This window comes from Bombus fervidus, chromosome 2, assembly GCF_041682495.2.
Source record: "Bombus fervidus isolate BK054 chromosome 2, iyBomFerv1, whole genome shotgun sequence".
In the NCBI taxonomy this organism is placed as follows: domain Eukaryota; kingdom Metazoa; phylum Arthropoda; class Insecta; order Hymenoptera; family Apidae; genus Bombus; species Bombus fervidus.
The window spans coordinates 6,495,339-6,523,267 of NC_091518.1; the positions used below are offsets into that span (position 1 = coordinate 6,495,339).

The following is a 27,929-nucleotide window of genomic DNA, read 5'->3' on the forward strand; positions in this document are numbered from 1 at the left end:
AAGCATGCCAGTTAAATGACAGTATTTAAGAAGATTAGTCGTAGAAAGCATCCGATAAATGTTCCAAAAAGAGGGTATCAATGACTAATTGCCACCTGGAAATTGCATTAGCAGCGGAGCCAAGGTATTAACGTAATAACGATACTTCCGTATCGTTTAACTACCAGATACAAAAGTTAATTGCTTTGAGATATTACAAGAAGATTGTTGGATGGAATTGCCTCTCTTACTTAATCGAAAGAACGGATAAAAATATATTGTTCGAAGATGACCAATATTCTGCACGTGAATTACATCATAAAAGTAGTTAACAACTTAGATATTATCGGAATGGCAGCTAGTTTATGATGGACGTATTTATCCAAATTTATTTGAAGTTACGATTGATTTTTAATTTATTTAAATCACAATTGACTTATTTTATATTACATAGATATTTGTATTTTTTATTGTTTTAAAGTACCGTGTTTGAATGATCACAATACTATTCACTAAGCTAATAATGAGTCTTGGAAATTAATAACAGAATAACAGAAGCTTTGTTTCCTAAATATCAAAATATTCAACAACGTGTTATGTTACAAATATAAAATATTTCAAAAAAAGGATGCAATCCTTATACTTAATAATGGAAAAGGAAAGGATGGAAAAGTGTCTTGGGTTCAACGAAGGATCATTCAAATATTTATTATAGTTTCAATATCTCATAATCTTAATAAACTTAAAACTTTTAATGTATAAGAACATATCTCACTATTTTTTCAACACTTCGTATTTTATTAATACCGTTCATTGATACTAATAACAAACAAATATTTTTTTGCACTATTTCCACTAATAAAAAATTTAAAAGACAATAAGGTTACTGTACATATATATGCATTTAAATACAAAAAAATTTCACTTTTAAATAACTTCACTATAGAAGTGTGTTAAATTAATGATCGGTCGCATCAACAATTTTCAGAATGCAAAGAATTAAGCATGTGAAAAATTGCATCAAATTTAGAATCCTATTTTTAAGAGAAAGTACATTTATTAGAATCTTTATCTTTATTTAGAATCTTTTTTCACGCATAAAAATATATGAAGTTGAGTCCGGTAGATTCATTCTACATCATACCATACTTTTTCATGACATTCTTTTTAAAAGTGCAGCTAATACCAATTACATGAGGCATTCTAAACATTAAAATTACAATACTTTTATTTCCACTAAATTATCCAAATCGATATAAAAACAAGCGATACAGCTAAAAAGAAATCTCAGTACCGAACCAATTATTCATCATCGATACCAAAATATTTCAAAAAGTGCTCTTTGACCGATTACAAAGTAACGATTAATTTTTTTTTGAGTGATGTATCCTATAAAAAAATGCACCTTCAATATCAAAGGGACTCTACAGAGATATTTCTGTATCTTATAAATGATAAACGAAGGATAGTGTTAAATTTATTTCCGTGCTTCTTCTCTTTTTTCGTAGAACAGAACGACTAAACGGGAAATATCGATTCCTTTTTCAAACGGACGCTTAATTGCTCGCAAATTTAATAGACTCGAATACATTCGGTTATAAAATACACAATAAGCGGGTTTTCTCGGTACGGTGTAGCAAAGGTTGGAAGCTAAAGGGTTCGCACAGGTCCTTCAATTATGTATATAGCTTTCCACGAGAACGCCAAGTATGCGTACCTGAACAAAGGCATGGAAAGTACATGAATTTAAGAGGAACCACGAAATAAAAAAAGAAGAAGATAAAAAAAGGAAAAAAGAAAAGAAGGTGAAATCAGAGTGCGGAATCCATTAGCAAGTCCAGGCAAGCACGTTTTACCATCGACGTCCGATCTTTCATTCCCCGAGCGAAGAGTGCCGCAAGCTTTTGTGTATGTATGTATGAATGACTAACTGTGTGAAGTGCTAACGGAGTTACCACCCCCATTTTCTTCTTTTTTCTTTTGATATCTAAATTCATCTGTATCGAATTTCTAAGCGTTAAATATATTTGTCCGTGCATCCTCTCGAAACGTTCTGTTGAATCTTGTGTAGGTTCGTCGACTTTGAAGCTTCCGTTTTTAATCGAAATGAATAATTATTTTAGAACGTTTGTAGTTATTCTTTTTATTCGGATTTATAGGACTCTTTGATAGGTAGTCGAAAATATATATTCAGCAATTGTCAATTGTAGACGAAACTGTTCAAACTATAATAAGAATAAAATATTTAATGTGTTAAAAAAGTAAACATTTGAAACTAGCAGAGTTGGCAATAGTCTCTGAGGGGAGTAAATAATGCTTAATCAACATTGAACCATAAAAACAAAAATCAATTTTTTAAAAGTAAAATTCATATTGCATTTTTATGAGTAATTTAAATATATGTCATAGCAAATGCAGCATATTAAACGAAAACTACTTAAGTAAATCAAGTAAATCGAAGAGGTAATATTATACCATAAGCAATTAATAAATTAATTATCATGAACATTTTATAAACGATATTACGTATACTTTATCTTCCTTCTTTTCAATTACAACAATTCCAAGCATAAATTATAACTCCACGTGTATACATTTAATTGAAAGTAAAATAGAAAGGACAGACCGAATGTCTGTATGTTTTATTTTATGAGCATGTTTTATAAGCTTAAAATCACTGTGATAATCGGAACAATATTCATGGTTTTTAGATCTTTTCTAGGAATAATTTCAAGAGTAATTCGTTCAGTTAGTAATATATTGATCACACAAATTGATCACAAAAATGTAAAAAAATTAATGCACTAATTTTACATATAGTTTATATAGGTGAAATTGCGTGAGCAATGAAATTTATAATGACTTATTTTGGAAGTGGATTGTAAAAAATGAAAAAATTAGAAACTGAAGTGTTAAGTAAATAGAAAATGGTAAGATTGGAAAGTTATGTTTTGGAAAAACTAGGAATTGAATGATTGAATGATAGGAAAATTTAGAACTTAAAAATCGAATACTAATTGTAAATTTAAGTGAGAAAAGTTAGGATCTGAATTAAGGGAGAATTATAAATTGAATGATTGAACTATGACAAAATTGGAATTTAGGAAATTGATATACTAACAAAATATAGAATTAAGAGTAATACATACTATAATCCTAACGTTAATACCATCAGAAGTAGAAAAATCCACGAACCACTTAATAATATTCATGCACGTAAATTCAGTAATCTTAAATCCTAATGAATTCATTCATTACCGTTAAAACGTTCAATCTATATCCAACAATCATTCTCCCCGTCATTCTCATTGATAGTTAGAGGCCATAATACATAATTATATTGTCGGCGAATGACTCAAATTCAACAAGCAGAAAAGTGGTTCGACACAAACTCTCAACGAATTCGTGATCCATTCCTTTCGCTTTTTGCTCTTTATTTCTATTTGTCCTTTGGTTTTCTCCGTCATTCTTCGTTTCTTCGCCCAAATACCCTGAATGACGCTACTCAAAGTCTGCGATGGGAATAAAACTGGCTTGCGCCTGGGGGAGGAACGCGAGCATAAAATTACGAAGTAGGACCAAGGGGATGTCAACGGCTTTGGAAGAGTTATACTAATGATAAATCCATGATATATGAAATTTATGTACATGGGTTGTTGCTACTTCGTACGATTTCTACACGTGCTCTGAGATTTGGAACTTGAGAGTGATGATACAAGAATAACTTTTAACTGAGTTTTCACTCATTGAATGCAAACTACGAGACATATCTGTATTTAGCGAAATGAACTTTGTGAGATAGTAAAGGGACTGTATTTTCTGTTACTGTTTTTGTTACTTTTTAGTATTGTTGTAATTGTACATTAAAAAGCCGACATATTCAATGTAGTGCAGTATAATTAGTATATTACTGAAATACGAAAATTCTATATGATATTGTGTGAAGTTTTATAAAAATAACCGAATGAGGTTTGTTGAATAATATTGTTACCGGGAATAATAATTTTAATAGGTTAATTTAATGCGATTCTATTTTAAAATTTTTTGAGTGTTTAAAAATTAATTGTGTGCCTATTTTTGAATGAATAATTTATGATATATACTATTTAATAAAATAGGTTTTATCATTCAACAAATGAAAACTGGTCTTGCTCTTTGCTGAATCAAATATGTAAAATAGAGTTTCTTAAAAATAACAAACATTTGAACATTTAACATTTAAAATAAAAAAGGAAGTTATGTGTACAAAATGTAATAAAAGCACGAATTTAAGCAACCTATAACAGAACTTAAGAATATGTAAATAATAAACAAAGTTGAAAATAAATTTAACAAGTTGTATTACACTATATGTAATACCTTACATATACCAAAAAGAAGCCAATATAATTATAGTTATTACATAACATAAATTACACACATTTAAGATTTTTTGTCACAGAAAAGCATTTAATAGATTGAAGCTTCCTGAACAAAGTAATACGCGAATGAAATAGTTCTCGACTGTTTTATGATACTAAAATTACGCAAATGTAATTTACTACACAAAAATTGATTAACTAGTGCTTTTGTGTGTAAGTTTTCGTATATAAAAATTATTTTCTATTAATTATTAATAGAAACATATTTTTCGGGTAGTTTTGTAAAGAAAAAATAATATATTAAAATTGAATATCAATTTACCATATACAAATACATTTATCGTTTAAGACTTATTGACTAATAAATCGTCTAATTAATGACTTAGAAAAGTACAATATTGCATGTATGCAACATTGAATATGAAGAAGTAAAATATATCAATTCAATTTTTTGAATTTAAACTCAAGCAAATACTGCAATAAGCTTTTGTCAGGGAATGAGTCATGTTAAATACAACATAAGTCATTCAATTAGACACATTAAATCGACAATAAAAACCCATTTACAACGGCCATACAATTTATTCCGTGAAAGAACGACAAGAGACGAATAACCAAAAGGCATCCGCGATTCAAACGAGCAATTTGCGCGAGCTTCCCATTAGACTCCCCGAAACAGCTGTTTAATAACGCATTATGCCGCATGCATGAGAGTTAACAGCAGAAACAAGAGTAATCGTTTGTAATGCTTCTCACCACGCAATCCAGTCCTTTACCTTTCACCTGCTGCGCAAGTTTCAAGACCACTCGGCGCGTATCTCGTCGTTTTCATCGTGTTGTGCCTCTTCATGAAAACTCGCACGCTCTCGTTAGCCCAGTCACGAGAACGACCTACTATACCTGTACCTACAATAGGATACTCGTATAACGAGATAAAAAATTCCTAATACCCTTGTGTGGCACTATTTGAGAAATAACAGTGGGGATGAAATGCTTTTTAAGGAAATGAAGATTGCAGAGGAAAAAGACGATGAATTTATGTATGAAAAATTATGTCACTTAAGTGCTGACCATTTTAGTGAATGCAACTTTGTATTCGCTCCCGGAGGTTCGCTGCTCCTTCCTCAACAGTTCTTCGTTTATCATCCCTAGTTGCTGGCGAATGGTGTCCTTCAGTTCTCCTAACGTTCATGGCTTTCCTTCGTATACGCGTGACTTGAGATAATCTTACAGAAAAATGTTACACACTGAAAAATCAGGTGACCGAGGAGACCAAGGAACCTCACAAAATTTTGAAATGAGGCGATCAGGGAACATGGCTCGATAATCCATTGAGGCCTTGGCAGTATGAGCGGTGGTCCGATCTTGTGAAACTACACATGTTGTCTGTTAATCCTTCCCCTCCATAGTTCTGGTTTCAAGAAATTGTTGATCATATGTATCGAGCTGAGTTTACAGTCGCGATGATTCCATTTTCCTCAAAAAAGTACGGGCCAATGATATTAAATTTACCAATAGCGCAGCTAACCGCCACTTTCAAGTTGTGCAACGGTGTTTCACAAGGATTTTGTGGAGTCCAGTATCGGAAGTTTTGTTTGTTTACTGAATGTGAAATGTGCTTCATCGCTCATCATGATGGTCGCGTCCTCATGTTCTTCAATAATTTCGAGCATTAGCTCGGCGGAGACTGAATGTTGTTAAAATCCCCTTCGTTTAACTTCTAAACAACCATCGTTTTGCAAGGATGGAATTTCATATCTTTGTGTAGGATTCGCCTTACTGTGCTTTCGCTCATTCCTAATTTTGATTTGACATGACTTCTCTCACTCTTCCCACGTTCTCCAGAGTTCTTGCAGTTTGCGACAAAACCAGGTGGTTTCTTCTTCATTACTGTTCCTCTTGTTCGAAAAGATATTATGCACCTTGAGATGGTATTGTGACTTGGAATGTACCCATGACACCCAATAGTGAAACGCCGACGAAAGAGTTTCAATAATCGACTCATCGCCTTTTACGAAACTACCGTATACAAACATTCGATGCTCTAATGTCCACAGCGGCATGATAACAAATGAAGTGATATTGCTTGACGCCTTAAATACTCTTCTACTCAAGCATCTACCCTCACTGTCCGCTTCGTAACGTTCATTTGAAAATCGTCTGTTTCCCATGACGCACCCTGTATTTTATAAAACATTTTGAAACTTCACTAGCACTACGATGAGACACGACTATCATTGGTAAAATTTGAAACTAATCTGAAAATATATATAGAGATTACAAGATATTTATTGTTGACATATATTTAATAAAAAATTAGTATGCAGCATGAATAGCCATCTTAAATATACAATAAATGTTAAATATGATCCCATCGAATATCGATGTTTATTAACGTAATGGATAATTGACTGTTAAAATACTTTTGTAACTTCTGGGAAATGTGTACTTGTACAACATGTCTTGTAATTTCTATATAAATTTTTCTATATAAATTTTTTTATCAATGCAATTATGATAGTCGTGTGCTAATGTGTTAATGTAATTTCAAAAAGTTTCACATAATGCACATGATACATTCATAAAAAGTATCTAGAAGCGATCAAATATTTTTATGAGATTGTGTACATCTCGCGTTATAGGGTTTTTATAGGGTCTTCTTGTACTCCTTCGTGTCTATTCGAATAAAACAAAAGAAAAAAAAGAAAGGAAGAAACGAATACCAAAACGTTCGATGGAGAGGCACCGTGAAGATAAAACCATAAAGAATGGCGCAGATAAAAGGCGATGAAAAAGCAAAATTTCAAAAAGAAAGGACGGAAGGTAAACGAAAGGAGGAAAAATCGTAAGTTAGGTTCCAACAACTGATACACACACATGACGAGTTCTTCATTGGTAACCTGCCAAAGCGGCGCGGCGATTGGTCGTGGTTCGAAAGCAAAGTGGATCAGCCGGCCGTATAAAACTCGTCCTGTTGGAAAAATCCTGAAACGCGGGTTTGGTACTGTGTCGCTTGACCGGTAAATATTGCCCGGTGCGTCCGTGAACACTTTTTCTTCGCTGTCTCGCCACGTTCCCGTGCTCATAAACAACATAATGACGCGCCAACGCGAAACCCAATTCCTGGATTCGACGATTCGCGGAGGTGGCCAGAGAGCCTGCTTGCGTGTACGTACAACTGTTCGATGCACACATAGGAACGGAGTCGGCGACTAAAAGCTGGAAGAGCAGAGAGCTGGAGAGAACGGTAAAAGCCACCGCGACAACGGCCTCCGGGCTGCATGTAAATCACGACTAGGACGTCGACGACGACGACGACAGCAACGCGAGCGGGGTCTCGTCTCCCTTTCCTGGCTTCTGCTTGCTGCTGCTACTGCTGCTCGTCCTTCCCACCCTGCTACCATCGTCAGTCCATCAGCTTCTCGCTAAACGAAGCTGCTCGTCGATCGTATACGCTGCATCTATTTCGACAATTTTTCTATCGTTCTTTTGTCGTAGGCTGTAACATGCAATACGCGAACGAATCGGATGATCCATTAGATTTGGTAAGGAATAGGTAGAAGTAGACGTCTTTGGCAGAGGGTAACATTGCGAAATACTATAAGAGCTTTTGAGAAAGTGAACATGTTTTAAGATCATGTGGACTGTTTAAGGGATTTTAAATTTTTTCTTCCAAGTACTAGGGGAGAATCGTACAGTACCGACCTCTTTAAGTTTTTCTGTTATGTCTTGGACTAGTCGGTAAATATCAAAATTTTAAAAATGAACTTGTAGTACAAATAGAACTTAATTATGTGGAATTATGTAATTTAATTATTTAATTATGTAAATTAATTTTGTGAAATTAAATAGTAAAGATTGACATTTTAATTTTAAGTAATAAATTTTTCGGCCCAAATGATTAATAATGTTAAAAAAGAAATATTTACAGCTTAGGATATACATCTTTATTCAAATTTTATTTTTACGTATATCGCAAATATTAATTATTTTCTTGATCTATACATTCGAATATGTGCCTAGCCATCACATTCATCGTTTTTGAAACATTGAAAGTTTCAACGGTTTGTTTCTGGATCATCTTATTTTCGAGAAGTAGCTTCAAAGCCGCATTCATGCCTTCTTCTATCCATTTTCCTTCTTTCTGTTTTGAAATTTCGGAAATTTTTCTGTGGGAAAAGGCAGAAGATTAAATGAACATCTTTTAATTTAATTTCAGTTACCAACAGATTGAACTTATAGATAAAAAATATTTAGTCTAAACTTGGTGACAGTTGGATGGTCGATACTGGACGACAAACATTTGAAAACATTTTTAGGTCATAATGTATATAATATACAAAGAAAACTGCAAACTGGAGCTGATAATTACACTTAATAGATTAGATACAGTATACATAATGGGAAAGAAAATCTTTTACTTACCTGAGAAACAAAATATCAGCTCTAGAAAATAACTTTTAAATAACTCGGAATATCAACCTATACATTTAATGTGTCAGAACAGCGAAAACAATGGAATAAACGATATGACTTCGAAATATGTTACACAGAATCGTCATATTCATTTGTTTATTCAAATAGAGGTGCTAATATCTAGTGAAAAAAGTCAGAAGTAATTTTGATCGGTATTGCCAGTCAGTCCTGCACGATTCTCTCGTATATGCATTGTTTGTTTAATTAGATCCACATATATACGTGCGGTGAATAGTTAATGTGTTTGTATTTTATGCACTAGTTGTTAAACGATTTTGGAGAATTTTTGCTTTATTCGTATAATCGAGTCCATAATTTGAAAAACTTTTGCTGATAATTGTGTTTACTTAGAAAGTAATTTGTATAAATGCAGTTCAACGTAAAAATATTTTATATGAAAAGACCATGTTCATTGAGATATTAAAAATTATAAATTCATTTATATAAATATTTAAGCAGTTCCTCTTTTTCTTACAATATGTACTTGCGTTTTAAAGTATTTCCTATTTTTAGCGAAACTTTAATATTCGATATAAATTATGAATTCTAAAATGATATATATATATAATAAAATTATAGTATCTAAATGATATATATAGTAAAATTTTCAATACATTACCATGTTATACATCAGCTACTTTCCTTATCATGTAAGATGTGAATTCTACAATTATTTAAATTTACTTAGATTTTGAAAAATATGACAAATGCCCAAAGAGTTTTATGCGAGAGTATATTTTCACAAAGATATATTTTAAAGAGCTTTATTAATCAATTACATGTTATTTTTTTATTTATCTTACTAACAAGTTATTGAATCTAATCTATGAAATCAACTTCTACATGTTTTCTTAAATTTATAATTCAAGTGTGTCCTATCAAGTTTTTATTTTTACTTATATGGGAACAATTTTCTACCATTTCGACAGTATATAGTTTTCACTTCTCCTTCTGAATCAATTTGCGACACCATTTTTCGTGTCAGCATTACTTTGTGATTAAAAAAGATCGATATACCCAGAAAAGAAAGATTTTGCTCTTAGCAAAATGGAATTCAGCAAGAATGTCAAATTCTGATGTCAAGAATGAGCAAGTTCAGAACACGAATTTTGTTACATTGATCTGTAGCTTATTATTATCGATGGAACAAAACTTTTTTTAAACTTTGGATTAATATCGACACTTACCTCATAGTCATAAAAATAAAATATTTTAAAATTTTTCCTCTCCACTTTTCTTTCTACTTTTCTCAAATTGCATTTTTTACAATTTTGAACAAATTTAAAAATGTTACGAAGATATCGCTTAATACAACCTAACATACAGAAGTGTGAACAATTTTTCGGACTTTCTTTTTACGTAACAACGAGCAAAGAATCAAATAATTCGATGAATAAAATAATTGAGACATAATAGACAGCTTTTTCATGATTCATTCTTTGAATTAGCAGAAACCAAATATATCTTGTTATAAGGCGTGCTCAATTTCTCAAAAATTTCAAGAAAGCATTTATTAAAGCATAAACCTCAACAAAATATGGAAAAGTTTCCTCAACATTAGATCGGCATTTATACAACTCTTCGATAGCCTGCGTGTTCGTTTGATCTTACGCACCTACACTTCTCTCCGTGGAATGTAATTGACGAAATAGTTTATTATGATATTTCTACAACATCGGAACATATGAGAGAAGACATTAGAAGTGCGTGTGCTAATATTCGTCAGCAATTTATAGGAATGGCCAAAGATTGTATGTTAATCGTTCATAGAAGTATATTGAATTAGATAGTCATCATTTTGTACACTTGTTAAAATGAGTTTTTTTTCATTAATCTCTCTATCGTAATCATGACATTATTGGCTGATACCTATTAGCTATTGTCGAACATCTCTGAATTTTTCGTACTCATACGAATGCCATGATATTATAGGTTTTTGGATTGGTCTTAATCTTAGCTATGACGCCATGATAATAAAAATATATAGCCCCATTTAGAAAGACATTAATGACTTTGTAATCTGGAAAAATGTGATATTGAGAAAAATTTTATGATTACTATCATGTTTGCCCTTCCAAACCAAATAATGCCTTCGTCTAACATTTTTCCTTATCATTAATAATACTTGAAATATGTAAGGTACTCGAGTTAGGTGATGAACCCTGTATATTTTGCTGTTTATCTTACTTTGTACTCCCTAACCAATACCCTTGTACTGGTTGAACTAAACGACCAAGAAGTTTTCCATGAGATAAGCTTGTTACCGTTTACAGTTGTAAATCGGGTTTATTTTAAAATGGAGTACCTATTTTTAACGTATTTATCATCATTGCAGCATTTATTTTTCTAAAATCGTTCAAGTTTAGATTCCTTTGATAATTTCGTGCCAAAAGTTGACAAACTATGTATATTTATTCAAGTGGTACTCTTAATCGACTTGAAGTTGTCTAATTATAGATCTACTTCAAATACGAGTATTTCGGCGATTTAAGAGAAGTAAAAATAGATTTCCAGACGAATAACTTTTTAAAGTTTATCTTTAGCTAGACTCTCGATATCAAATGAAAGAAATAAGAGAAATAGGAAAATTATTACGCTAGAAATAAGATATCCATTATTTTCATATAATAAAACAAGTATCTTAAAAATATACACTTCAAGAGCGAGTGATAAGAATTATGAATTTTTAATTTTATATAAAATTACCGTTAATATAAATTAATTTGGTTTTTATCAATAATCATGATCATACTACAATTATTTATACAAATTCATGATTCTTCAAATATAAATAAAGGGTCGCAATTCAAATAAGAGAATGTTTTATTTTCTAAATGTAATAATATGTCTTTTACTTTTGATATTTTATATACTTTTACATTTGCGTACATGTGTGTACATTTTTACACATAAAGCATTGTTCGGGATTTGGAGTAGCCGTCCGTTTATGACTCGGACAGCACCTCTCTCTTTTTTGGAAAATTCCGAATTGCCTGCCTCCCTGATGCCTCCCAGGTAAACCTGATGATGTACAGTGGAGACTCGCGGCTGGAGAGAGTATCAACATATTTGGACAGTCATCATCAGAGCGTCGTACCGTGGGGAAGAAAAATTACATCTTCTTCAGTCTCAACAAGATCTTACAACGACCGTGGTCAAAACATCCAACTCTGCTTGTATACAACAAGTGCAAATAAAGTGCCAAACTACCCTAACACTCGATATATTAAACCTCCTGCACCTTGAGCGTTAATTCATGCAAGGTTCGCTTGGTTGGACATGAACGGTCGCTATTCAGTTGATAATTCGCAACATGTTAGAAACATATTGCTTTCACACATATCAGGTTAGATTAAATACGAAAGAAACTGTCACATACAAGTGTCAAAATATTTATAAATAATTATAAACAGAAAATACCCACTGTTATTAAAGATTATTTAACTAATCATTTTACCAAATCACATTTTACCAATCCAAAATTCCCTTAGTATTTGTGAGACTGTCCCAATTAATTTAGTTACTTTAACTGGTTCTAAAATAAATAACTGCACTATTATAATAATTGTAATTATTAATGCTACCAACGTGAGTCATGATATTTTTTCCTGCTTTGACTTAATATTTTTATCTATTCTATATTTCATGTAATAAATTATTATCTTTGAAATCATTATTACAATATGACTCCATTTAATTGAAATTATTGCGGGACAAATAATTCATATAATAGTTATTGATTCTCTGCACTATTTTCATTTATATAATAGGAACTCACGTTCAGATAAATGGATGCAGTCGGCAAGAGTTCATTTAATCAGATATTAACTAAAATTCTGTTTCAGTAAGTGGTGTTCTATAATAACTATTATATCGAATTCTCTAATCTTGTAGTCCATATTTATAATGTTATATAATAATTACTGTAGAACCTCTATTATTTGAATATTCCTTATCTGAACGTCTTGTTACCTGTATATCATATTTACTATTACAATACTGTAATGTATATTATAGATACATATTTATTTATTTTCCCCTCTATAATTGAAAATCTATTTATAATATGATTAAGTATAATTAGTACAATCATAAGCGGAAATTACACAAATGAAGTCATTCTAGATATTATTACATAGAATACCAGGTCTCTTTTAATACGATTACTATAATAGACGATAAAAACTATAATGTTCACGTATTCATCAGACAATATTATTTGAACATAGACACATTGGTCAGATAAAATTATGTTAAATAATAATTGTAAATCAAATATTTTACCTGTACTGAATATTGAGGGTTATTAATGTAATGGATAATTGATTGCTTAAATACTTTTGTAACTTCTATAAAATGCAAGTACAATAAATATCCTACGTTATGTACATTTTCAAATATGTTTCAAATTTTATCAATATAATCATAATAATCTTACATATTTCAATAACTATGAAGTTTCAAAATATTTTGTATAATACAAATTTTCTTTTGTTACAGAAATCCCATGTGTCGAGGACGAGCTGGAGGATCGACGAGTACTTGTGATAAGATGTAGAAATAATTATACCGGACCACAACCAAGATATGTACCATACCATCAAACGTACTTCAAAGATGCCGATTTACGCCTGTGCAACTGTGGTGCGAAAAGAACGCCATAAATCCGATCAACATCGGGGAGCAGACAATGTCGTTTCGTTGCCACTATTTCATGCAACGATTAGGTTGAAATGAAACATACCAAGAAAATCGAGACTCCAAACATCAAATAGCATGAGATTTTGCCGATTCGCAATCCTAGATCCCAGATATTTCTTCGTTCTAGCATTTAGATAGTGTTGAATCGCAAAATATGCGATTATAAAATATTTTTAATTGTTCTTATGATCCTCTCATTAGAAAAATACGTACGGTTTTTTCTGTTTTCTGTTACATTTTCCATGCGATAGTTAGAGTTTAATGTTTTATGACGATAAGAAACGTAATCATGATGTTATGTGAGGATGTACCATAGGTGGAAAACGATTGTATTGCATTTCAGTGAGGAAAATGTAACCGGAAGTTGAGTCAATGGAATTCTTCTTATGCTTGAAAATTGAATCAGCATAGAATTTACGGTTTGAGCCTTTAAATTCTATATTTGTGGGCACAGTCCAATTTACTCAAAAATTGATCATTGATTGAGACAAACCAAATCTAAAGAAACATTTCGTAATTGAGACTGTTGCTAGCTGACAATTTCTAGAATTTAATCAATGCATCTAAATTCATTATTTTCTTTTTAACTTCTTTTGAAAACAGAAATGCTTCACTTGCTCAAAATCTCTTCGCCTCACAATGTTTTTGTATAATGTGAATGCTTTTCTGTATAATGTGATCTCAAAATTTGTTATTAAGGATAAATTTATATCAAATAAAATATTCCAGCACGAATTCCACGATACGTATGTGTATGTATCTTCTACGAAAGAGAGAGAAAGATCATTTATATTCTGGAAGTCTATCTTTTTATTTTAAAAAGATATGCATCAAAATGAAGAGCTTGGCCTACGATAAATTCTTTCGCGCGAATCGGCATGATTTCCGGAATTTTTCATCATTCGAGCTACCGGTGAACAAGCGACATCCCGTCGACTTCTCTCGATCGCTGGAGTATTCCGATCAGCTTCTCCAGATCCTTCTTGTTTCCTTCCTCGTGACTTCCGCGCGAGTGCGTGTGCACGACCAGGAGAACCTGCGCCTGCAACCTGCAACTCATGTCACGTGGCACGAAGATCGTCGCGTGCTCCTCCGTTCGACGCTACACACGCATGCTGCGAACTAGCGGCAACTCACAAAGGCGTTCGACTTCCGTCTCGGATCTCTCGATAGCCCGTAATACGCACAGACATTACACATAATCGTCTCACGGCAGACAAATCGGCGCTATGGACAAATCCACGAAATTTCGTTTCTTCTCTTTTGTGTTCGTGAATATGTATAGTTCGTATATATATAATACATACGCGCCGTTGGATCGTGATTCCCGTTCGCCAGTTTATTTTTGCGAATCCGCGACGAACGGTAGAATCCGCGAGCGGCGAATAATATACCACGTTGGGCCAGTTCAACAGAGTAAACGAAAAATTCACTTGCACATTTTCCACTTTTTTGCAGTTTTTCTTTTATTTCTTGTTTATTTTTCTCATCAAAAAGACATGCAAAATCACTCGTAATTTGTTTGCGTGGCTCCAAATAAGTAAGAACCGAAAGGAAAAAAGGGAAAAATGACGGACAACTAAGATAATAAAATGAGCGACGAATGGACAAGACGTCTTTGCCGACGTTTCGCCGTACGTACACGATCTCTTTCCCTATAGAAGCAACCTCATGTGCACGAAGGCGCATATTATACATATATAAATAAATATAGATATAAGTATATTATATATAAATAAGTAAATATAAATATACAATGATACATGAATATGAGAAAACGAAGGACACACAATATTATTGTATATGTAACTAAAATATTTAAGAGAAACTGTGCGCGGATATCGCTACGAATTCTATGTTGCGATATATATGTATGATATTTATATATATAACAGTAATTATATATATAATGTTATATATATATATATATATATAACACATCATACATGTATATGATATTATATAAGGATAAAAAAATATTGAACATATTCTATAGAATATTGTACGTTTGCTAATGTTATGTATAGTATACAAAAGAAAAATATATATATAATTATGTGTATAATTATATATATAAATATATATATATATATATATATAATCTTTGCCTATATATATATATATATATAGGTAAAGAGATAAGTACATAGGTTACGTATAAGATATAGGTACAATTAACGTTAAGTAAAATGCTACAAGTAGATATGTTTAAAAGAAGGATAAAGTTTTTAGCCAGATGGTTAGAAATCGAAGTTGACACGACGACGAAAGCTTATTCTGCGTGGCTCCTTTTAAATTTGTCGCGTCATCTTACAATAGAGGAACAGAATGGATAACACGTTGGTGCTTTTCGATAGGTGAACGTTTCCTTTTCGTTTCTTTCATCTTTTCTATTTTTTTTTTTTTTTTTTTGTTTTTGTTATGTATTTTTTTGTTTGCAAAACAGTAATCGTTAGATCGATGTGCAATTTAGATAAACGGGACTGACAGTATAATACACCGACGCTGTTCTTCACAGACGGGCATTTTATGCTTTTAGTAAAATATTAAACAAATTTTCTTAGAAATCAGTGTAAAAGATACGAAGATGTACGAGTACTTCGAAAATCGAGCATATTTGATCGAATAACCTTAATCATATAATAATAATAATAATAAGAATAATAATAATAATAATAATAATAATAATAATAATAATAATAATAATAATAATAATAATAATAAGAGGATTCCTATCGATCGTATCAACGTTACTTGGTTAAGATAAATTTCCATCACTGTCATCCGAAATGTATGCATTTTTTGACAGTATCAGCCCATCGAATTAGAGGGTCCTGTACGATGTTCCTCGAGGATTGCGATAATATTGTAGGCTGATTAAAAAGAAGTGCGTGAGTCGAGATCAGTGTCTTTTACTATTGAAGAGCTTAGGTGAATTTAGTAGACTTTAATCGTCCGATAATCGAACGATACAAGAGCAGATCTTCGGAACGTCGAAGATCGCTATTAAATAGCTTTCAAAGTCTGTAAAGTACATGGTGGCTACATGTTAAGGGTATCTCGAGTACCGTAGTGAAGAAGAAAGTCAATTTTATCAACAAATATGATTAAGTCTAGGGTAACCTTTGCGTGTATGTATAAAACCAGTAGCAGACCCCGTTCGACTGAAAAACACGTTTGCTATGGGGCTGGGTGACAAACGAGGTAAACCACTAACGACGACTGATCAATAATTTTTGCTACTTTGAGTTTATGCTCGTAAGCATGCTTATATCATTTTAAGTTCAGATTTATTCATTATTAAGCGATTGGATTGGATGTTATAGTTAAAAAGAATAAAATCCATGTTCGTCTATTAATTATTTATCATTTTTATTCAGAATTTCATTAAAAAATTTTAAGCAATCAGGTAGTTCAAAAACGTTTTATTCTTTAGATGATTATGAGTTGGTTATAATATAATAAACAATCGTCGTACATGAAATATTTATTATTTTTCAATGATCAGAAAATTTGATGTTCTTTAAGTTAGTAACTGAAATTAAATTATTTGTAACCATATATCTGGAATATAATGAATAAAAATTATAATGTTAAATAGTTTGTTTCATACGAATAATTTTTGTTATATTGCGGCAAAAAAATAAAAATTGATTTTAAACCATACATGCTAATGTATGAACATCAACCGATAAAAGTGTATTCAGTTTACTTGAATTAATTATGATTGCATCATTAGTACAAAAACCAGTCGATAAACTTTTTATTTTGTTGTACATACTGTTATAGAATGGATATTATATAACAATTTTATACTGTGAATATTGCAGGTTATTGAAGTCCAATGACTTTTCTTTGTTATATTACCAATAACGTCTCACTTTTTTTCGATTTAAATACAGAACCTTACCGTAACTTCTACCCATTCATTGATATTGTTAGAAATTCAAATCTGAGATTATTTTCTATAAGATCTGTTTATGCAGACAAAAATATAAAAATCTAAAGAAACAATCCACGAACATGAATTTCGTGATTGAAAATAAGCTATTTAATTATTACTTAAATTACGTGATTAACATCAATAGGCGACGTGTCCAAGGATTCTTCATTCGATTATATATTATGTGTAATATATTATATATATAATATTCTATATATATAATATATATATAGAAACTGCCATTTACTAAGTGTAATACGTATGTACAAAATGAAAGAGTCAGTCGACGTTTCGGTGTTACTATACTCGAGAGTCACCGATAGCACCGGTTTCCTTTTTCAGAGGAAGAACAGCGAAAAACGAGCTTCACCTACTGGCGTAAATATGTACGAAGCTAATCGTAAGTGTTCATAAAGTAATTACGGGATGGAGCTAATCTTATCGAGAAAACGATACGTGTGACTGAGAAACAGTTACTATTTAATGGGAAGAACGCACGTTTCAGTTGCAGTAGCGTATACAATGAGCCTCCAACGTGAAAGAAATGGAGAACATCAGTGAAAGTAGTTTGACATTGGGATCCAGAATGTTCGTAAAGTTGTAATAAAGTTCATTATAACCTACCGCCAAATACCCCTAAATTATTTTTCTCATCTCGTCTAATAGCATTTCGTATATCACCTTACAAACAATAAACTTAGTTTTATATTTTGAAATTGGAAATTAACACTTTCAGACTAATAATTTTCAAGTATATTGTAGATTCTTTAAAGCTATACTTGTGTTTTTTAATAATTTTACCAAGAATATACTTGTAGAATTTTGAAATGTCCAACTTCAGGCGAATTTTTACTGTGCTCTATATCAAAAATGAAGTTTTGATGTTCTGAAATTACAAGCAACCGATTTCCATTGAATTTAAATTTTTTGATTAACATTTTTAAATATCAAATCTCATTATTGATAATTTTAAGTACACAACCGCATTATTGTAAAATAAAATGATTCTTCTGTATTAAGTTCATACACATTAGGAATGTCCACAAGTAAGATATCGTACTGCGTAATAGCATTAAAGAATTGCTATAGCATTAAAGAAGAATGTCACGACCGATTTAAAAATAAAATTAATTATAGAAAATATTTCTACATTAGTTATGCATAGATAATGTGCAAGACATTCTAGATTCCAGTGTTAAGATGATTCTACCTGTACAGATTTCACAGGATAAACGCGTTCGTTCGTAGAATACCAATATCGCAAACGTTGCGCTTTATGCTCGGTCGAGAAGTCAAGTTTTCCTCGGCGACGAAGTCTGAACTACAAACCACGAAAAAAGCGTTCCTATTGAAAGAAACGTTTCCGAACGCTGCAAACTCCGCACGCAAAAATTAGATGAAAACTACACGAAATTCTAGCTCGTATATCCGTCCACTGAATGTAGAATTTTGATTCGTTGGATTGAATATCGCGTCATTGCAATGCAGGACTATCAAATACAACATTAACGTGTCGGCAATTCTAACAAAAATATTCTAATTTAATTTTATCGAGATGTAAATTCGAGCTTTGTTATAACTTCGCAATTGAAAAGAAATTTAGTGCTTAATTTCTGGTTAAATCTTTGTGGTATGTGTGTTGTAAATATTCAATTTATAATGTTATTTACAAATATTTATGCAATTTTCTGCATGTGTTTTATCTGCGTATATATATATCATTATCTTTTATTCCTTCTTTGTCTTTATAATTTCTTTACTTCTTTTCGTATTAATGTTACATCCTCCTTTAATATTTAACTGCCATCTGTAAAAAAATATGTTGAATTATTATATTACATAACTAATAAATGGTTTGAAAGACTTACTGAAAATATCAAGAGTAGAAATATGTTCCTAAAAAGCACAACTTAATATTAGACTAAAGTCGTATAAAATAGCAGCAGAACATTTATGTAATCTCAAACATTCTTACACATTTATAAACATTTAGAGATATCTAAAATATTTATACTGATGCTTCTTCATTGAATTCTATCGTTCACAATCTTTTGTTATGCAATTTTATTTTCAAGTAATAAATATCACGGGTAAGTTTCTACAACTGTAATTATACTTGAATTATATGCTTTTCGTAGTTATATTACATCTTTATATAAATTATATAAATTCGAATATAGTATATTGAAAACAATTTAAATTCGCTGAGTGACTTAATAAACAAGTGAGAAATGAATTTAAAGATATCCATATCTTTATAAATATCCGTAATACTTATTTCATACCACAAAGGTTTAGATATTACTCTGCAATAAAGGAACGTTTGTTTCATTATTTGACTCATGCTGATCAACTATATGGATGAAATGCATAGAAAAATCCCGACTATAAACATTATTCTTAAAATATTATTTCGATATATGTTCCGCTAGATAAATATATTGATGAAAATAGAATTTTTTTTATTTTTCAAGGTATTGCATACTATGTAATTATTTATCACTGCACTGAAGTTGAGGATTTCATAAAAAGTGAAGTTGTGGGAAAGTTGATCAGTTTGACATGCAAAGGGCTCATCTCAAGTAACATTTTTAAGCTTTCGAATATTGAGTTGAACTGATCGATCGTAGTCCTTACGCAAGATGCAATCGTTCCAGGCGATTCGAGGCCGAGAATGACCATCGATGACGCAAACCGCGACGACGCTTGTGGAACGACCCTTAAAGAGACGAACCCAAGTATGTACTTTCCTCCACCGCGATTCGGCACACGTAAGCGGAGCGTTTGCTTAGTGAAATATCTTAGATAAATATGTTACTATCTAGAGGTATATTGAAATATTATATTATGTAGTCAATGTTAATAGCGCGATGGATAGCAACGTATAGAAGAGAATCGAAAGAGAGAATCGAATGCGAGTGAGAGAAAACAAGAGAGAAAGTATAAGAGCAAAACCAAACGAAAAATATTTCGAAACGATAAAATAGATCCTACTGAAAAATAATTTACGCTTAAACTCATCAACAAATTTTCTCTCGTTTCTAGCACACGATGTAATTTGCAACCCGAAATGTTCCTTCTTTTTTACACCACGAAGATGCATAACGTGCATTTGTCCTCTTAGCGCAATTTGATTAACCGATCGATTTCATCGTCGGGGTTAGCGAAGATAATCTTAAAAATGCGATCAGTACATTTAGTTAAAATGTTCTGTCTAGCATTTATTCGTCTTTTACTATATCGCACATGTATTACAAAAGTATCACAACTTAAAATAACTCAGTCTTGAAAATCATCAGAATCATGAACGAGAAATGTCGCGGACAAAGAGTGGAAAATTGCAGAAATAATATTTAATCATTGTCTGCTGTCCTTTTTGTCTTTTCACATAATGTTTTCTTAAACATTATGTGTTTAGTTAATAATATTTTTGTAAACTTCCAAACTTGTTCGAGTTGTGTCGATTTTGAAATGCATGTGCCATATGTTAAAATATTTGAAGATCAATATATTTTTTGCCTTTTAAGTAAAAATATATGTATATTCTGCAAACTGATGTGGAATAATAACTTAGTATTTCAAATTGAATGAAGAAAAACAAAGGCGAAAAGAACAAAAAGATATAAAACTTTAGCTTTCTCAGGTGTATCGTAATGGTAGATAGACATTTTAACTAAGAAGGGCAGACTATGCGTCTTATGAAGAGAGAATAAGAAAATCCGATAATTCTCTTCATGAGCGACTTTTTGAGCTTTTTTCGAAACATCCCGGTTCGTTTGACCCGCTGCAATTATGGATGTACACGAATATCGTGCTTGTGATCAGGATAAAGATCGCGAAAGCGACGTCAGTCGATTCTGCGCTTAACGTTACGTATATGTCAACCGAATCACGATAATTTATGTTAATAAAACTCATTAACGATGCACAAAGCGTGAGTGTGTAAAAAGAAGAGAGAACAAGAATATGTGTGAATGAGAATGAGAGAGATAATCGTTAGGAACGTGGCTTTCTCATAGCGACGGTGTCCATTTCCTTTCATTCACGCGAGAATCCCCCTTGTTTTACAAAGCAATGTTACCGCAACAAGTCGTACGATCAGTGATTGTAATTCCTTGTAGCCCTATAGAATTATTATTTTTCTTTTCTTTCTTTTTTTTTTTTTTTTATTTTGTTTCCTTTCTATCTTTTTCGTCGTTTCCTTCCTCCTTCTTTTTTTGTTTGCAGATTATGCGCGAGTAAGCACAAACATTTGAAAGAAGCTGTATAAGATATGTAGACACATACTTGAAACTTGAGTTATATATTTAACACGAATACTATTTAATATATGATTCAAGCTTATAATAAACGGGTTGTATAGAAATATTGTTATTGTTGTTGTTAATGTTCACTCCCGATTCCTTTTGGTTCATCCTTGACGTAATTTGTCAAGACGAGGTTTTCTAACAGTAGAACTGCTGACCTGCAATACATACAATTTCATCTCGATATGATCAACACGCTCGAGATTGATCAGTTGTTCGTTACATTTTATAACGAGTCATGTATCTAAATATTCTACTATATACAGATAGTTATAGTTAGAATGATACGATGAAAATAAATAGTTATATACAATTATGTTTTTCTCACAACAGAAGTCAATATTAATTTCATCAAAAGCACTTGCATGTTTGCAATAATTGTAAAAGAAAAGAATATGGTGCGTTTGGTAGTTCTAATATTAATCTGTTTCTAATATGGCGCTCTATTTGTCACATAGGCAGTATTGCGGAATTCAGAGGACCTTGCAGAAAGATTCAGGAATTTATAAGTGATTAAAGGAATTTTTTTAAAGTATTATTGTGCATTAGAATTATTATTTAATCTGAAGAATAGTTAAGCTACATTAGTTAATTATTATTATTAATACGCAGAACATTTTACGGAGGGTGCCTTCCAAGTTATTATAAAATTAAAAATTCCAGTAATTTAACAGACTCCATCTTATCATTTATGTGTAAACTTGAGGTTGCGTTTTTAACAATTATCAATAAAATTCGTTTCCTTTTTTCAACAATAATAATTAAAAAGAAAAGAATCTTGGAATTTTATTAGAAGATTAAAAATTTATAAGATACAATACTTTAATACTAGTATAATACTAGCTGATATAATTGAGTTACTATTAATTAATTCTTCTAAATTAATATCTGTAACAATGAACGTGTTATAATCGATTTTAATAATGTTTTATAACAATTTTACATTTTTATATAAATTCCTCGCCTTTGATATAGTATTATACTGTTATCTAACTATTCATGAATAAATTTTTAAATATTTATTAACTCGAATTAGTTGTTTTTTCATAGTTTATAATACATTAGAAGAGTTTAGTGATTGAGAATAATTTTTCATTCAATAACATAAAAAATATGTCATTTCTCAGGTATTGCGTTGGCAACTAAGTGATTGCGGATTTTGTCATTAGATGGTAATGGTACTTGCCAATCCAATAATTGTGATTTACAATAAAATTTAGCAGTAGAAACAGAAGACTGTCTCTTGATAAAATATAGAAATTTTAATTCGAAAATCGTGTAATATTGTAAAATTTTATCTTATAAAATTTTTGATTAATGGCTGTGCCATTTATCAACTATGAAACAGCAATTTATGCCAACAAGACCAGAATTCTTCAGATGTTTTTCAGTTGTATCAACTTGCAAAAAATAAATTCTTTACTACTACGTTACAATTTGAAAATCATTTCATGTTTATGTGGATACACATAGACTTTAATATATATAAATTAACATATAATATTATCTATATTATATATTAATATATTATATATTTTCTAATATTACATATTTTATATTATATATTAATAATATATAATATTCTATATATCATATTCTCTATATATTAATCACATATATCCTTCGCGAAAATTGAACAATATTTAGCATAATACGTACATATGCATCAGAAGGTTTATATTATAAGTATATTTATATCTTTGGCGTAAAATTTAGTATACAGGACGTTTCAGTTGATGGAGATGATCTAAATATCTCCTTTGTTTTTCATAACATGAAAAATATTTGTGGCACAATTTGAATGGTTTCAAGAGAGGAATAAGCTGGAAAATAAATTTCTTTTGTTAGGTCATCTTTTCTTAATTTTTTCAAGGTCATTGGTCTTTTTTATCTAAGAAATGTGTATTCTTTTTCTATCACATCTTATAGTGGAATAAAGAATAGCTTTGGGAATTTTCTACTCGGTACTTGAACAACTACCGGCGAATAATGAGGCAGGCAACCATTATAGTGGTATCACCCGTCAACGGTACATATTCCTGTATTGAAACCATTCAAATTGTGTTATAAACATTGTTCATAGCATGAAAAATAAAGGAGACATTTAGGTGGCCTCCTTCAGTTCAGACACCCTGTATACTTGGTAATATTTATATCTTAAGTGTTGGAACGAAAGTAACAAAAGAAAATTTAAATTCTATAAACAATATTCTTCAAATATTTTGTTAAAGCTTCATCGGAAATATATTATAATTGTACCATGTGAGTTATGTGAATTGGTTTTGAATAAACAATATATTACTTATGGTTATTGTTTTTAAAGATATAGTTTTCATCTTCCTAATTAAATCTTGAACATATAAAATACTGTAATGAAAATTGCAGTTATAATTAGACATATTATTAATTACTGTTATTGATTACTTATTGTATTGTTTTCTATCATAAGCTACAATTAATGCAGAAAATTGAAAAGAGTAAACATTAACGTTAATGACATAAATACATTGCGTAATATCTATTCATATTTCACTCGTAATAAACATATAACAATAAATCTTTGAACAAATTAAAATAAATTTGAGAATATAAAATAGAAGAAATACAAAATTTTTATAAAAGTTACGAAATTATTAAGATATCATCGAATATTTTAGGGTTATCCCTAAAAAGCTTATTAAACTATATTGGATTAAATTATGTATTAAATTATAAATTTTAACACTCGTTATTCTATATTTAGAAAATAAAGAAGCCAAAAAGGAAATCACGGGAGATAAGAGGAAAAATAAAAATGACACGTACGCTCGGTATCGAGTGTAGACAAGCATAAGATTTCTATTTCTTGGAAAGCAGGATACGCCGGAGTTATGTTCAAAACTTTGAAGATTTCTCGCGACTTTCAAAATCTTTAAAGATCTTTGCGTTTCTGGTAATATTCGGAACGATCTTAAAACTTTTCGAATCGCCGATTTGCTCGAAAACTTTATTCTCACTTCTCTCTTTATTGTGCCTGATTTCGACGATCGGGGACCAACTGGGTACTAAACAGACATCGTTTGGACTAGGTTTAGCAGTGATAAATATCTGTGACTTCCCGATTTACTGATGATACAATATTGCTGAATCATATAAGGATATGTATGTCTGTAGATATCTTAAAGCAAATACAGAAGATGAAAATTTTTGTTGTTAATAATAAGAACTAAGAATATTAGAAATAAAAATTAAATGTCTAAAATTCTTTAACATCATTCCAATTTGAGAGTGGGCAACCAATATAAAAACAGATTTTTGGAAATATGTTCTTAGAAATGTCTCGAATATTCTTGACACATCTGCTTGTACCATGCTTGTACAGATGAAGAATAAATGTCTAAAGAGATAATGTTTAATTTCCAGATAATATGATTTGATTCGTTGCATTAACTTCTGTTTGTTCTTTATGTCAATTTAACATGTTTGGATAAATATAGAGCGGTATGAAGAATGAGATCAGTCATATATTTAAACTTATAGGAAGTTCATTTTTATTTTTAATAAAGGACTGTTGGTTTTCCAGTATTGTATCCATTTGATACAAAAGGTACAGGATAAAGTAATAAAGTATCAAAGTGATATAAGTTGGAACAATGAGGAATGGACGAGGATTAGTGAATATTAAAGAAAACTAAATACTGTAGTTTTCTAACCATACTAAGTGTTAACACTTAGCCAATCGCGTGCACCACAGCGAGCTATACGTTTCCACTGCGTTCGGACAAGCCAACCTATACGCTGTCCACCGCGCATTTTCCAAGTATCGAGGACTAATATTCACTACTTAAAAAACAAAGAAATCTAAAAATTATTTAAGTGGTTAATTATATTTTGCAGTAATGATTTTATTTAAGGATTTCACATATTGTTTATACAAAACATCAAATTAAAAGTATATATTAAAAGTATAAAAAAATATAGGTAAAATTACAAACATTAAAGATGACTCAAGTAATGCATTTTAATATTTTTTTACAATGTGGTATCGTTCGATTATAACTTTATTTAGTCATAACTAATAGTATAACTTTTTAATTAACTTTAACACCACTAGATCAATGTATTTTATTATATACTGTACTTTATAAAAGCAGAAAAAGTAGCGCAGTTAATTGGGAACAATTCCAGGTAAACTGCTCACATAACTGATAATAACAAAAAAAAAAAAGAAAACGCGTTGCAAAAGTCAAAAAGAAGATCCCGTTCGATCACGCAGCGATGTACTTCACAGAGGGGAGATCTCCCTATTCGGTTGGCCAAGTGTTAAGTTTAAACAGCAAAATATGCTATACAATACACAAGATTACTACAAAATTACAATTTTCGAAATCCTCACGAATGTATGAATTTTGTTCAAAAAGATAGTGAGATGAAGCAGGAAATAGCAGCAGTAGCTCCCTTCTACACACGTATATTTAGTTGGAAAATCGTTAATCATTGTCAAGGGGGAAAGAATAGTGCATTGTGGTATCAAACGAAAGGAAGGTAAGAGGTTTCGTAGGGTGGAGAGACAGGAAGGAAGACTTAAAATGGAACTCTTAAGTGCAAATGTACTTCTCTTTTTTCATTTCTCGCTACCATAAGAAAAATTCATCACAGATTCTTTTGCATAGTACTCTTTGATGGTAGTAATAATAAAATTACTTCATACATATTACATTAATTGATTTTATAAAACACGTATTGTCAAAAATTTGCAAGCATAATTTATATTTAAATATTTTCAGTCAAGTTAGATTGATATATGTATATCACTAGATGTCCATACTACTGATTCTCAATTTCTTTCGTAAGTAGCAAATTTGTGAAAAAATAAAAACAATAAGGTTCTTCTATTTTTTGTACGTACATTTTTGTACGATCATCTGAATAAATTTCTTTTAATATACTATAATTTTTGACTAATAATGAGAGTATGAATATTCTTGGATTGATATAATATTTTTTACGTTATACTATCTATTTTCTAAATCCACGATATGTACATATAATTGTATCAAAATACTTTAGAATTATTTATCTTTAAGTCGACGCTATTTTCGTCGAAAGAATATTTCACTGTTCTACATTCTCACAGTATGCTCGTGCATTGCAGATGTGAACATGGAAAATATGCTAATAAACGGATTTAACACATGTAACGCATACAAATTGAAAATTAATCACGACTTATGTTAATTAAATTGATGTTTTGTTACCATGCACAAATGATTAATACAGCTAGATTTTTTCTCTGTTTTCTTAACTAACCTATACAAATTTTATTCTCATCATACTCTTTAAAGATTAATGCATACATATTGTGTGTCAATTTTAATTACATGCATATGAAATTAGAATATTATATTTATTTTGAAATAAAAACAATGAGTATATAAATATGTATACACTTTTTTATAACATCAATACTTAATTAAATTTAAATCAGCAGAGTATGAATTGTTTGTAATTATGATAACTATACACATCTTTCGTATATCACAGTATGAATTAACCTTTTATGTAAATCAGAAACAGTTCCAGTTCAATAGTAAAAAAATTAAATATCGATAAAACACAGTTTCCATATTTCATTCCTTTTTACGTAACTTACGATATTAAGTAACTTACGATCCGTTATTAAAATCTCTGCTTTCATTCTATATCTTATTGCACACTTTTAATTGAAAGTCTCTATTATTAGTTTAATACTTATCACTTGAATTTCGAAATTCGAAATATTAACTGAAATTATCAGTTTCCAAATAAAATATTTGAACTCGTAAAGCATTATACAGTACGATAACATTCTATAACAAGAAGAGTTTCTCTGAACGATGCCAAAAAATCGATAACATTCGTAAATTTTTTTAATGGAATGAAAAAAGATATTAATCTCTTCGCAGTCGCAGGCATGACTTTTTGAGTTTTTATCTTCTCTGATTGTTTAAAGGAAACATCGCAATTCGGAGTCGTTTATTTGATGATTTAGATAAGATCTCTCGTTTACCCTGTATTGAATCATTTAACAATACTGACAGGATATTATGCCTATACCTACATTAATAATACACGGAAAAAGCAGTCTGTACTTCTAACAAAATCTTTTTATGTAATTTTTCTTTTACTTGAAATACTTTACTT

General features: G+C 30.7%; 1 protein-coding gene across 1 annotated transcript in view; it reads left to right on the forward strand.

The window, feature by feature from the left end:
* Foxo (forkhead box, sub-group O) overlaps window positions 1-15,515 on the forward strand; it is a 289,789-nt gene extending 274,274 nt beyond the window's left edge. The window contains exon 8 of the transcript XR_011801309.1: window positions 13,317-15,515. The gene's annotated coding sequence lies outside the window, so the exon portion shown is untranslated. The remainder of the gene's footprint in view (window positions 1-13,316) is intronic.
* The last annotated feature ends 12,414 nt before the right edge of the window (window positions 15,516-27,929 follow it).